The sequence below is a fragment of the Anas platyrhynchos genome, chromosome 1 (assembly GCF_047663525.1).
Source record: "Anas platyrhynchos isolate ZD024472 breed Pekin duck chromosome 1, IASCAAS_PekinDuck_T2T, whole genome shotgun sequence".
Taxonomy (NCBI): Eukaryota; Metazoa; Chordata; class Aves; order Anseriformes; family Anatidae; genus Anas; species Anas platyrhynchos.
Window position 1 is genome coordinate 139,442,299 of NC_092587.1, and position 13,708 is coordinate 139,456,006.

The window sequence follows — 13,708 nt, forward strand, 5'->3', positions numbered from 1 at the left end:
AAAATTAAAATTAAAAAAAAAAAAGGAGGTGCAATATGTCATCTTTGCGACAGAAAGGATAAAATACCTTTCTGTTGCAAAATAGGCACCTGAAAATAATGTACAGACTGCAGTTTGTGCAACACAGCTCTAATGCAAAATCCATAGGAATCTGGGGAATCTCCCCATGGACATCAGAGTGGGTTGGGCTCAGGTTTCTTAGCATCAGCTACCAAGAACCCAAACTCTAATCCTGCTCCCCTAAGGCAGGAGAGCAAAATCCCCATAGCACAGCAGTGAGATGTTCATGTCTTCAGAGTCCTGCAGTGAGCTTCCAAAGACCATATTATGCCACTGAAGAAGCAGTGGGAAACAATACTCCAAAATAATGTTTAACGTCATCACTGGAAATTTCTAACGAATGCAATGCGTACAGCCACTCGTTACATACTTCAAAAGTGGAATAAAGATGTGCCCACCACTGAAATCAAAACAAACCTAAGCTAATATCAGTAATAAACTGTCCATTCATTTCTTTCAGGACTGAAAATTTATGTACTGCAATCAAAAAGATTATTATAAAAGCTAATTAGCTCAGTACTGTTAATTGATGTGTTCTGTACCGTCCTTGGCACTTAAATTTGGTGTTTTTTAGACATGAATTAAATAAAATTAAGAAACATGCTTTAATTCCTAGTTCCATTAAACATGCACTGCATTTTAGGCATTAGGGAGCCTGAAATTCACAGCAGACATTTAATGAATAATCAGATCTGGAAGATATAATTTGTCATAGCCACAGAAAGAGCAAGGTAAAAACCAAGCCTGACAAGTTAATTTAAAAAGTCTGAATATACTGGGTGGTAAGAATATTTGCTGGCTTTCTTTTGTTCTTTAAAATTTATTTTGGCATATAGAAAAAATAAATAAGAAAGGAAGTCTATAGCGCATGGACTTACAAATCTTGACCAATATATTCGAATACTCAACACTTACTGGATGCAATTTTTCATGTTTTTCAGTACAAAATTTCCTCCTCGGGAAACTCAGCCAGTATTTAAAAGCATGTTTTCGTAAATGGCTTGGCCTTACAACTCTGTAACTTGATGAGTCATCCTAGATCATGCTAGAGCTTACTCATGAGGAAGAATATAATTTTTGGATCCTTAGCTTCTGACCTCACATAGCATGATGCAAACTTGGCTTCCACAAGTGAGAAAACTGAGTGCAGGCAAAACCTTCACAATGCCAGGGTGTTGGGATCTCTTGCTGGAAGAGACATAGCTCCTGTGCTCTTCTTGTGCTGGCAGCTTGCAATTTCCTATAACCTCCACCTCCAGATGAAAAGCTGCCCAAAGGCAGCAAGTGCTTGTGAGATCCGGCCCTACGTGCACCGTCTGAGGAAGGATCTCCTTTGGCAGTGTGCCGAGTCTTCTCCAAACCGGCCATACACCTCCAGGCTTTCATTATGCTCTGTTTTAGAGGGCTGGCATTGCCAGCGACAGCCTTCCAAAAAGTGAAATCCCTGCCTTCACAAAGAGCATGGGGTTAGAAATTACGTTATTAGAAATTATGTTTACATCTCTCTTTCTCCTTCCCTCTTTCCTTCTCTCCCTCCCTCTGTTCTGACAGATAGACGTAGACGCACCCATGCATACCGTGTACACACATACTCACGGGTGTATGCAAGTGTATGTATATACACACATAAGGTGGGTTTGTTTGCTTTCTCTTTTTTTTCAGCCCTCAGCAAGCTTACAGCTTCAAATACTTCCATGATGGCTGCCAGCATAGTCCTGTGAGAGGAGAAGGGCAAGAGTGAAAAATCTCAAAAAGCTCATGATTCAAGCTGGGATTCAAGCAAAAACTTGTAACTCATAAAGAACCTGTGAGCACTGGCAGTGACTGAAGCAAGCCCAGAGCATGAGTTAGCAATGTTTACATCATTTTCCAGTTTAGACTTTTATATTTTGAGGAACATTTTTTGTTAGTGCAACAGAGCAGCTAGTAAGAAACTTGGCATTTCTGTGTCATTAGGCAACTGTCATATGAGTATTACTGATCTTTCAGATTAATAACTGACTACCAACTATTTAACCAAAAGAAAAAATATATATATGGTGCAATTACAGGTTAAGGTTTGATCCCTAGCTGGTGGTTTGTTGCCATTTGTAGGAGTTGTCCCAGGTGAATCTCCAAGCAGCAGAGAACCATGTCCCTGGTACAACTGTGTGGCCATAAGACCTTCCTGCAGCTTCTCCAGCTTGGGAAATGAAGCAGAAGATGTACTGCAGCCTGGGACACTCTTTTCTATAGAAAATTTGTCTGCTAGGTTCAAAGTGGACAGTGAACTCCAGTTCCTTTTCGTGCTCTTTCTGTCTACCAGGCCCCTGACTGCAGATGAGGGCTCTCCCTACCTTAGTGGAGGTGAGACGGTGATGCTGGGGAGATGAGTGGCACTTTCTCCGCTCACACACATGCTCCTGAGGCAGGGTGTTTATCCCTGCTGTTCCACCGTGTAATGATTCAGGACTGCACCAGTAAATGGAAGGGAAGGTTAATCATCCTGCTGGAAAGCCAGCAGTTTTAGTCACAGTGCAAAACCACCCGTGACAGCTGTCCTCTCTGGTACCCAAGCCTGGAAAGAAGGGGTTACAAGGCTGAAGAGATCCCAGACAGTGATCTACAGCTCTGGCCTTCCTGAAATGTGTTCCTCTGCAGCATCTGTAAGCAGTAAGTCATCCACGTAGTCCTCACGCGTGTGTAATACATCCTTGAGCCGTGACTTTTCTCCCCAGGAATAAGGCTGTGTTTTAACACAGCGCTAAGCACTTTATATGCAACATCAGCATGAGGGTCCAAATAAAACCATTTCTTATCATCTGCCCTGTTTTTAGAGGACAGCTCATTTTCTGCTTGGCTCAGTGAAGTGAAACGTTTGTGAATCACCCCCTCAACAAACTTCTTGTAAGCTCAAAGTTGTAATGCTACAGCTAAAATCCAGGCAACCACGTGCTGCTCAGAACCACAGGTCTGAAGGGTGTCTTGAGCAGTTTCTGGGAAGTTTGGGTCTGACACGAGAACTTCAAGGTGTTTAAAAACTGAGTTCTCTTTCTGTTCATAAGTGTTATTATATACAGTAAATGCTTTTTTTCCGGGCAAATAAATCTAAAAACCTTTAATGATTTTTTCTTTCTTTTTTTTTTTTTTTTTTTAATTCCATGTTTTGGAACCAGTGTTAGGGGGAAGGAGCAAGAGATAAGACTTTTCCTTGGAAACTTAGGCCCTCAGAGTTTTTCCAGCATTAATCTGATCCCCAAAGAAATGAAGGCCTAAATCATAAACCAACTGAAGTAAATGAAGCAATTTTCACGGGAGATTCCAGTGTTCAGCTTGTATAGTGTTTGGGATGGATGTACCATATTGAGATCTTTAAGGCCTACCTCTGGAATTGGTGTGTACAGTTTCCACCTGAGCTGTTATGCCACAAATTCAGCCTCACCATTACAACTGGAAGTGGCACTGAGAGCAAAGCAGCGCTCAGGAACAGCAGGCAGCTCAGCTCTTCTGCACGGCATCTGGCTGGCTGAATAACTGAAAGGCACAGATGGCTCCAGGTACCCATTTCCTGCATAAAGATGGACAAAAACGTAATTATTTTTTTTTGTGACTTTATGAAATACTTCAAAAGGATCACTTAGGGTAGCACCACTCACACTTGCATCCTGAAATGCCAGCTGAGGGCACTGCTGCTAGCGAGGAATACCCGTAGCTCATGGTTCCTTCTTTTACTACCTGGTTACCAAACACAATACTGAACCTGCTGTGGTTTCCCACAGTTGTTGATCCTAGAATCTAGACATAAGGCATGCCTTTAATTACTGATATAATTGTTTCCACCCCTGTATGGGTTATGTTGTAGAATCCCATAAGCTACATAATTGCCTGCATGTAGCGTTCATGTCATTATCCATGTATCATAGGCACAAAACCACACTCTCTTTACTGAAGAAGTCTTTACTGTCATTTCTATACACTTCTCTCTAGAAATTTTCCTGGAAATACCCTTCAAGACTTCAAGAAGTATAACTTTTACCGGTTCTTTCAAACCAACCGGATTTTTCTTGACTTCCCATGGAACCAGCGACTGCCACATGCAGGAGCAAAGCCCAGCTCTCACAGGCAGCAGTCTGAGAAAGCACATTTCCTGCTCCACGTTCATTCTCTCTTCTCTGTGGGGCATTAGAAGTGGCTGGTGAGACATAGGATCATTCTGGCTTTCAATGATAATTCAGGGAATTTTCAGCATGCAACATTTGATACTTTTTCTGCTCAATCAGACAAGGAGAGGTCACCTTACATTGAAGGTTGCCTTACACTTTGATAAATATGATGCTCTGCCTACAGGAAAAAAAAAAAAAAAAAAAAAAAAAAAAAAAAAAAAAGGCAGCTAATTAGAGCTTCAGGCAGTTTTCTACTAAAGGGTATATTTTTAGTTTGATTGGCAAGATGTCCTCCCAGGATAGATAACATCCACAACTTGGTATTTACATTAGGATCTTCCCATGTCTTTTTCTGAGATTACTGAAAATTTGACAAGACTATACCATTCTCTGTGTTCTTTGAAAATTATTACAAATGACAGGAAGGGATCTGGTAGGCTCTCCTATTTGTCTTGAGGTTTTCCCAATTAGAGAATGCAGGCACTGTGAAAACTTCAGCTGTATCTGCTTAGCGAACAGAAGTTTGTGCCCAAAAGCTGTTCAGCAGTCAAGCACAAAAAGTAGAGGGACAATGGAGATATGGAAAATCATCACAGGAAGATGAGCAGAAAATACAGCTTTATTTTTCAACTTGTACCTAGGGCAGGACTGATGCTGCAGTTGATGATGTGTCTCAGCAATGCTAATAAATTTGGGTATTAGCAGGGACTTCTCAGTGGAGCAGCCAGAAAAAGTTGATCTCCGTTGTAGCTAGTATCCTTTCCTCCATTTCAAATAGCTATGTTTAAGCAATTTCTTTTAATACTGTTAAAATATAGGCGGTTTTATTTTTCATTCTGCCTTCATAGGAATGGAACAGAACTGAAAAACACAAAAATCAGCTTTTCAGCAGAATGAAGTATTTTGCAATGTATTTGTTTTATGTAGTCAATACTCCTTGCAGAAGTGTCTAGAAGCTGGCTGAATGAATAAGAGGAACAATGACTGATCTGTTGATCACCTTAGAAAAGTGCATTTATAGTGGGTCATTTTCTTCTTTATATCACCTCCCGGCTTCCTCTTTCATCAGAGCATTTTACTGATAAGAAAAGGTTTATGGTATGCTGGGTTAGCAGAGTGCCAGGTTTGGAGGCGTCAGGGCTGAAGGCTACCGAGGTACCCTCATCTCCCTCCTTCTGCGAGAGGAAAACCCTGGATCCACGCTGCAGGGAAGGGAGGCACAGCACCACGGTCCCAGAGGAATGGCAGATGGCTGGGCAAATCTCAGATATCTTTGGCAACGGGGGGTCGATCATTCTCATGCTCGGAATGATGGAAAAAGTCACCCTTCATGAGAAAAACGTGAAGCAACCAGGCTTTCCCTCAGCAAGGAGCCAAGCATGGATAGAGGGCTCTCAGCCACACATCTAGCATTGCTATTCGTGAGCCCAGAAGGCCCTGCTTACTAAGCAATTTCCCCTTCAGGGAGAAAGAAAAAGGCAGACGCAAATGAATAAATAAGCTCTCTGCTGCCTACAAATCTGAGGCTGCAAGCCATGGGCCTCAGAAAGGACTTTTGCTCTCAGTTTGATTTTATTACAGTGGTAGATATACACCATAAATAAAATTAACTAAAATATTCATTTGCTTGATAACTAAAACAAATTTCCCTACCCATCAATAAGCTCCTTGAAGTATGACTAAACGTGGCCTGATGTCAGGTGAGTCACAGAAATGATAAAATAATGCTGTTTATCTTTGTATGTCAGCTGTTGTGCCGTGTGAAAGTCATTCTATGGCACAGAGCTTATAAAGTTCAGTGAGACTGTGCCGCCGCCGTAAGAAACTATTCCAGGCTTTTCTTTTCCATTTAAAAGTCAAAAAGAAGGGGGGGGGGGGGGGAGGGAGGAAAGCCATGATGTACAATTCTGATGTTTGCCCGTGTATGAATGTCTGCTCTGAGCAAACGTTTTGTTGCACAGGGATTGGTAACCCACCTGGATCGGTGCCTTACATTGCCCTCCTGATCTCTGACCACACGGCAACCATAAACCAGATTGGCAGAGCGATGAGTCAATGTTCTTTCATGCTGACAGTGAGGACAAGATGGTTTGGCAAAGTGCCTCGGTTGCTGTTTGCAACAAGGAGAGTATTTTAGCAACAAGCCTGGTCACCTCAAAGCAGAACTCTTCAGGTCGAGGTCCCAGCCCAAAGCCAGATTCAGGCTTGGGAGAGTCATGTGAGTCTCTCATCAGTGCTTTGACTTGATTTAGGTCATCCTCAAATAAAGCCTGCATGGTTTTATCTCTACCATTAACTTTCTGGCAGTTTTCCCTTGCTTCCTCCAGGTTGCAGCCCATAGCCCCTTGCAGATAGGCAAGGCAATGAATGCTTTGAAACGATGGGTCCCGAGAGCACCTGCTCCAAAGACAGTGCTGTGCTTTCTCCATAACACACGATGCAGTTTTATATTTATTATATAACTGCTGCCTCTGAGCAAGTGGTCTTAAAGGAAACCAGTGCTGCTGTCTGGGCTGGGGTGTTACTGCCTTTCCCACCAGCTTTTTTCTACTTTGTAACCGTGGCAGTGGGCTCGGAATAGAAGCAGCGTTTTTTCCAAGAAATGTGTTGCCCTTGTGTAGGAGGGCTTTCCAGTCACCGAGCTGTTGCTCACTGCAGGTAAAGGGAAACAGGACAGCATCTGGATGCTTCTGGATAGTAAGGCCAAAGCCTTTTGCCATGAATTTTCACATGCAGGCAGTGCACCTTGCAAAGCAGACATTTGTAGACATTTTCTTGAGCTGCAGGAAGGAAAAAAATGGACATGGAAATGCCAAATAAACAGCACATCCAAGAGCAGCAATGGGGCAACCTCTAGGCAGATGGTTATTTGCATTGAGGAAGCTTTTGCAGGGGATTTCCCTGTAGGTCCAGGGTCAGAAAATGGTTCAAGTGAAGCAGAACTTACTCTGTTGAATTCAGAATGAGTAATACCAGGGATCACGTGCTGGGGAGGGGGGAAACCTTCAGAAACTCTTGTATTACTTGTGTAACTTTGAAAAGAGTTTTAACAAAGCAAATAGTAGTTTGTTCACTGAGGAAGAAAATGTAACTGGTGGTAATGTAATGGGTGGGCTGTGGAATGAGATACAAACACAGAGGAAGAAATTTAGGGTGGATTTTCGAAAGTATCAGCTGTGAATTCCCAGCCTCAGGGTGAGTCATTTAGGGCAGATGCAAAGTTTCAAGGAAACATTTCTAGTGAAGTGACTAAAGCTTTGGAGGAGGCCCAGGCACAATGTGTTTGTAGGCATCCCATGGGTCAGATGAAAGAAGCTGTTTGTTGGGGGGATCCCAGCCCAGATGGTGCTTGCAGATGAGGTGGAGACAAAGGCCACAGGAGGGGGACTTGCCCAAATGGAGGGAAGCTTCGTCCAGGAAACCAGGGGCTGCGGAGATGTCAACACACAACCAGCAACGACTGGAAGAACACATGTGATGAGCTGTCCAGGCACCTGCTGTGCTCTGCAGAGGTCAATAGCTGAAAAGGCAGAGTGCTGTTGGGCTGTGATTTGGTGAAAATGTGATCCATGAAAAATGCTCACGAGCCAAAGAGGAAGAAAACATACTGCCAGAATGACATGGAACTATCAATGATTGCCTGATGCAGGCACAAACACAAATTCATCTTCCATTAAATCTGGAAATTCATATTCATCTTCCATTAAACCTATGGAAACTCAGTGGAGTATGTTGTGTGATCAGTTTTTCTACTGCTACCATAATGGGAGTCATCTTCATGTGAGGGCCCCGATGGGATTGCGGGGTACCTGACAGATTAAATGGGCTCTGGAACAGTGTTGAAGCCCCCCACTGAAAGCTGGAAGGCAAAGATATGGCTCCAGGGAGTTCTCCAGGCTTCAGGTGTTTCTTGAATAAGTAGGGAGTAGCAAAGATGAATTTCTCCCCATGATACCTCTAAACTAGGTCATTGTGCAATGCTGCTCCTAAGCGAACCTGTTGGAGGATTTGAAACTACAGCTGTGCAGTCAGGTTTTCTCCTAGTCAGTACACTGCTTCACACAGCATCAGAACTGGGACTCTAAGCGAGAACAAAACAAAACAAAACAAAACATAATTGACATACCAGACCATAATGACAATAGCCAAATGTTTCACAGCGTGTCATCGAAAAGAAAAGTGAAACATCGCACTTGGTATACAGTTGAGGGAAGCATTCATAGAAGACAAAGAACAGAGGCTAAAGCTCTAATACAAACCATTTTCATTAAATTTGCAAGGATTTGAGCAGCACAGACAGGTATATCATAAGGTGACACAACACAATACGCCCTTATGTTTTTTTCTTGTCATAGTGCCTAACTGTGAGGGATTAGATTGGGTGATAGAAAGTGGCCTGACCACATCTGCATCATCCTGAACTACCCATAGTGCAACTATTAAGGAAAAATAAATAAATAAATAAATAAATAAATAAATAAATAAATAAATAAATAAATAAATAAATAAATGACTTCCCCAAATGAGTCAAAGCTTTGCGATAACTACAAGAAATGTAATTCCAAATAGTGGCCCACTTTCCTGCAGTCAAGAGCAAAGCGTCTTATTGGTTTTGATCTGGAGTCTGGGTCATCCAATTACGGTGACATTGACAAATTAAGGCAGAGCACAAAACCACCGCAAATTCTACAGAGCACCTTTCATATTCATGCATATGCCAAGGATATTTCAGCAGATGATAAATTATCTAGCTTGAGATATGAAAACTGAAGATACCCAAGAAAACCCACAGGAAGAAGATCTGGCCAAAGCTAAAGGAACTCTGCAGCTTTTTTAGAAGATTGCTTTAGAAGGTTTAGATCACGGGGGTATCATTGGCTTCCACATCGAAGCTCTCAAGACACAAATTGCATGTAATGGATGAGCCTGGTCAGCAGAACAAATATTGTGATCTCACCAATAGAGAGTCCTAGAATAAAGAATTTGGGGTACCCCCAGACTTGAGCAGGCAGCCCCACGCTGAAGCCTGTGAGGACCAGTGGGCTTCCTGGAACCACGGAGATCACAGCGATGCCCAAACTGCTAGTGCTTTCCAATCCCTGCTGAAGAAAATAGGGGAAAAGTTGTACCAGGAGTGCAGAGAGCACCTGGAGCTGTATGGTTATCGGAGTGTGAAATTGCCGCGTTTATATTTTATTATGCTTTTTATGCTTGATGGATGAGGAGAGGCAAAGGGAAGTTGGGCCAGAGCTTTCATTCAGTGTCCCTGTAAATCTTAGGCTTCTACGTGAGAATGATAAAACAACCTGGTAGAAGACAGCTTTACATAGATAAAACTGTGCCTATCATACAGTTTTCAGTGCTAAAAGTATTCCCAAGATACTTGCTTTATTCTACATCTGATCCCAGCTGTCTGAGAGGAGCAACAACAGGAATTTCACAGTACCCCACCCAGGCTCTCTCTTCGAGAAGAGCAGTCCTGTAAACTATAGGGTGTGCAAGGATTATATTTTATGATCGTCCAACTACACAAAAAAAAGAAAAAAAGAAAAAAAAAAAAAAAGCTCAGGCAAAAGCTCAGGCTATTAATTGACGCGTTTGCATGAATAAAAACCAACCACCTGGGGATAAGTAAGGCCTTATCCGTCACCACCTGTTCACACGGTGGAAAGCACAGCTGGTCTCCAGCCCTGTAGCTGCCTGGCTGAACAGGGCTCGGGAGCACTGAGTAGCTACTGCTGCCTAGGAGGAAGGGAGTGCCTGGCATTAGTCACCAAAACCTAGGTCTGAATCAGTTCGCGGAGTCCTGATTCAGCAAATTAAACACTGCTGTGAACACAGACGGGCCCTCAGCACGCTGTACTGGAGCAGAAGGCTGCTGGGAAGCCTCAGGTGATGCCAGAGACATGGCTCTGGAGCTCCTGCACGATGATGCAGACCCAGCAGGACATGGTCTGGGTCTCCATGGGCTTGGATCCAGGCGTGGGACTGTGGTGCACAGGATGGATCCTGTCTCCTGGGGGAGCCATGGCCATGAGAGGCGTAGGAGGTGTCCTGGTGAGCACGTGGCCACGCTCAGAGTTTGCTTTTCCCCATCTATTTTTGCTCACCTGTAGCAGGCGATGTAGAAGCTTACACTTAGGCACACGGTGCCGGAGGACGATTGCCCACAATTACGCAAAGCAAATGTGCGCTTGGGGAATGCCACATCAGCAGTCCTCCTAGGGTGCATGGGGAATTAGAGCCAGCCCGGTATGATGTTTACATAAAAGGATTTGATGTGTGCTTCATAGGGTGATTCATGGGGCTCTGCCCTGCTGGAATAGCAACAAGTCAATTCCTGTGCCTTTATACCTGTACTGGTGTTCAGCTCTCCACAGCAACTGCACCAGTGACAGTAATATTGCAGCAGGTATCGTGGGCCGATTTTAACACGGCTATTTTTTCCTTTATGTTTTCATTTTCAAAATATTTTTTCTAACCATAGTTTTTGAGCTTAAAAACTTGGTTTTCCACTGCAAACCCGCTTTCTTTATATAGATGAAAACCAGAACACTAACATTTAGGAAGATGAAGTTGCCAGCACTGTTTAAACACCCTCCTTAAAATACATAGTTTTGCAAAAATGACACTGGTGCCTATGTATTTTGAAGAGCTAAAAATGACACTGTTTTCAAAGATATGAAGCATGAAAAGAAATGACAAGCTAAACTATGAATAATTCAGTTTTCACTTGTGCTCCAGAAGCTTACTACGGCTTTCTGTAGAGGTAGCCACTAGGGTACCAACACGTTTATTTATCAATGATCCAGTGTAGTAACAAGTTTGAGAACTTCATATAATTTCACTGTAGCACCACTTTTTATTTATTAGGCACATCATTTTTTAAAAAGTATGCTTTCTCATCTATTTATAAAAGTATAGGTCTTCTATATAAATAACATGGTTCAAGGCCATGGTGTTCCCTCTCCCTACCTTTCTGTGCTTTCTGTGAGTGTAACCATTTAGCATCTCTGTTTCTTGGCTCCGAATGGATCACAAGTTACAAACCACACAAGAATCTACTGAAGCTTCACTTACTGATATTTTGAAGTGGTTTGCATTCTGCATATTTTAGGAGAAACATGCAGGTAAACCAGAAGGGATGATAAATAAACATTTTTGGGCGGGATCAGGAGGTTAGTACCTGCAAGTTCTGGATGAGACCAGAACCGGTAGGGCTCAGACTCCTGATTACGGCCCTGAATGATCTTTGTTCTCTATCTTGTATGGCTGGCACCGTGCAAACGCAAGGGAGCATTTCATGCAGCTTTATTGTCAAAATGCCATTTTATCACAGCAAGCATGTACTTTGGCTGCTAATTTGTTATCTTGGCTTGTTTGTTTCCTTCTCGCAGATTTATTTGTTTGTTTCATTTTAAGCGCGGCGTGGCTTTCTGAGTATTTCCAGCACCAGCAGACGTTGCTTGAGGGAGAAGCTGGACTTCCCAGATCCATCTGTCACTGTTTGCCTGGATGGTTCAGTTCTCTCAGGATGTTTCTTTTACTTCTGTTCCTACGAAAGCAGGCTGACGGCCTGCTGCATAATTCCTGGCCAGGAAGTCCCCTCGGTGGCTTTTCATCTTGTGCCTTTCTTCTGACACGCCCGGCCCTGGTGACCTCCTCTTGGAAGAACTATCGATTTCCCTTGAAACACTCACGCAGCCGCGCTGTGTCAAAGTACAATACTGGTACAATACGAAGCAAAGGAATGTTGGCAATACAACGTCCTGCGTAAGCTACGATTGAGACACTAACAGGACCATTTACTACCCTGTCTTCTATGACAGCAACCTGGATCAGAGGTTTTGTCTTCTGTTCCCCTGTGAAAACCTTATCTGGATGATGCTGAGTCATATCAGTTTACAAACTTGCTGTGGGACTCCCTCCTACGTGGGTTTTTCAAGAACTTGCAAGTGTACTTTGTGCAAATCAGCCCACTAGGAGCATCTCTTCCCTGTTCACCACCTAAATCATTTCTGCACAAACAAGTCTGGATTTTGTTGCTCATTGTTTGTTTTGGAGTCACAAGAAACCCATTCATCTTTGAAAAGCTTAATTTCATTTCAAAGTGACTTTAAATAAGTAATAGCTTAGAGCCGTTCTGTTTTTCATTTTTCCCCTCTTTGGCCTCAGTACATTCTCATTCTTACATTTTACTTGAACAATCCAAAAGAGATGAAATTATATACCAAGAATGTTGTTGTCGCAAGAGCAGTTCAGAGAAGGACTGACAATTTGCTCTTGCCCATTCACGACTGCTGCAGAAGCCACTGTGATAGCTGACAACTGTAATGAGCCAAAGAAAAATGTAAGTGAGGATAAAGTGCCTGTGCGGGGCATTACGTGCAGCTGCCTGTGGTCTGAGCTGGCTGGATGCAAGCCAGATTGGTCTGGATATTAGGTAGCTGCATTGACCAGAAAGCTAAGAGCTGTGTTGGTAAACCCTGCTCAGAGAGTGGTTATGGTAAATGCAAGCACGGTGTCACACCACTGTGGTTTCAGTTTTCTTATCAGAGCTGGCCTGCATCCTGGTAGCTCAAAGCAAAAGAGTAGACAAGCAATGACCCACACTCATCCAGCTAGACATGACCCTACAGGTACGTATAGGATCCTTTAACGCTGTCTTTTTGTGGTTCTCCTTTCTCCCTCCCCATTCTTTCTGTTAAAATCAATTGCACCTCCATGCTGATGCGTGCCCAGGCACCTATAGTTTGGACAGGCAAGGCTGACAGCTCTTCTTCTGCTGGTGGGATGTGGATGAAGAGCAGCTGGTTCTTATGCAAAACAATTCATTCTTCAAGAAAATTCAACACTCAGCATTTCATTCTTCAAGAAAATCAACTACTTATTCAGGAGCTTCAGGACAAGCCTCCCTGTCCCTGTAATCCACTGCAGCTCCTCATCCAAGTGAGCGCTTTTGAATCTTTCTGTACTCCCGTGTGCAGCAAAAGACTGGGATGTTTCACACTCAACCACCTCTCAGCTTATACACGTCTGGGATTTAAGAGATACAATTTTGCAGGACAGAAGCACACATTAACCCAGTTAGGATGAGCCAGTTCCCAAAGCACCTGCTACAACCTGCTCATAGACAGCTCACGCTGTAAATGCAGCCTCTTGCAGGAGCTGCGTTACTCCTGTCCAGCCCAGCTGATGCCACTGCTCTTTTGTCTGCACTGGCAGACCTCCTCTGAAGGGTGAAGGGGAGGAGATGACACTCGTGAGCTCCCTCCCTCAGCTCTGCAGACCCCTCTCTTTCCCCCAGAGCCTACAGCATAAAAAGGACAGCACAGCATATTTAAAAATAATATGGGGAGGTGACAAATAAGGCAAAGCTAGCCTCAAATGATGTCACTACTGCAGTCTACAGACCTTGGGGCTAACTCTTGTCCATAAATATTGCCATGCTGCTCCTTGGGAGCCTTTATTCCCCAGCATGGGAGAGGATGAGCTTGGAGACGTGT

The 13,708-nt window shown here is 43.4% G+C and overlaps 1 long non-coding RNA gene across 1 annotated transcript; it reads left to right on the forward strand.

The window, feature by feature from the left end:
• The first annotated feature begins 9,913 nt into the window (after positions 1-9,913).
• On the forward strand, positions 9,914-13,306 carry LOC110354365 (uncharacterized). The gene is made up of 2 exons (XR_002406207.4): positions 9,914-10,259; positions 11,600-13,306. It is a non-coding gene; the product is annotated as an uncharacterized lncRNA (long non-coding RNA).
• The last annotated feature ends 402 nt before the right edge of the window (positions 13,307-13,708 follow it).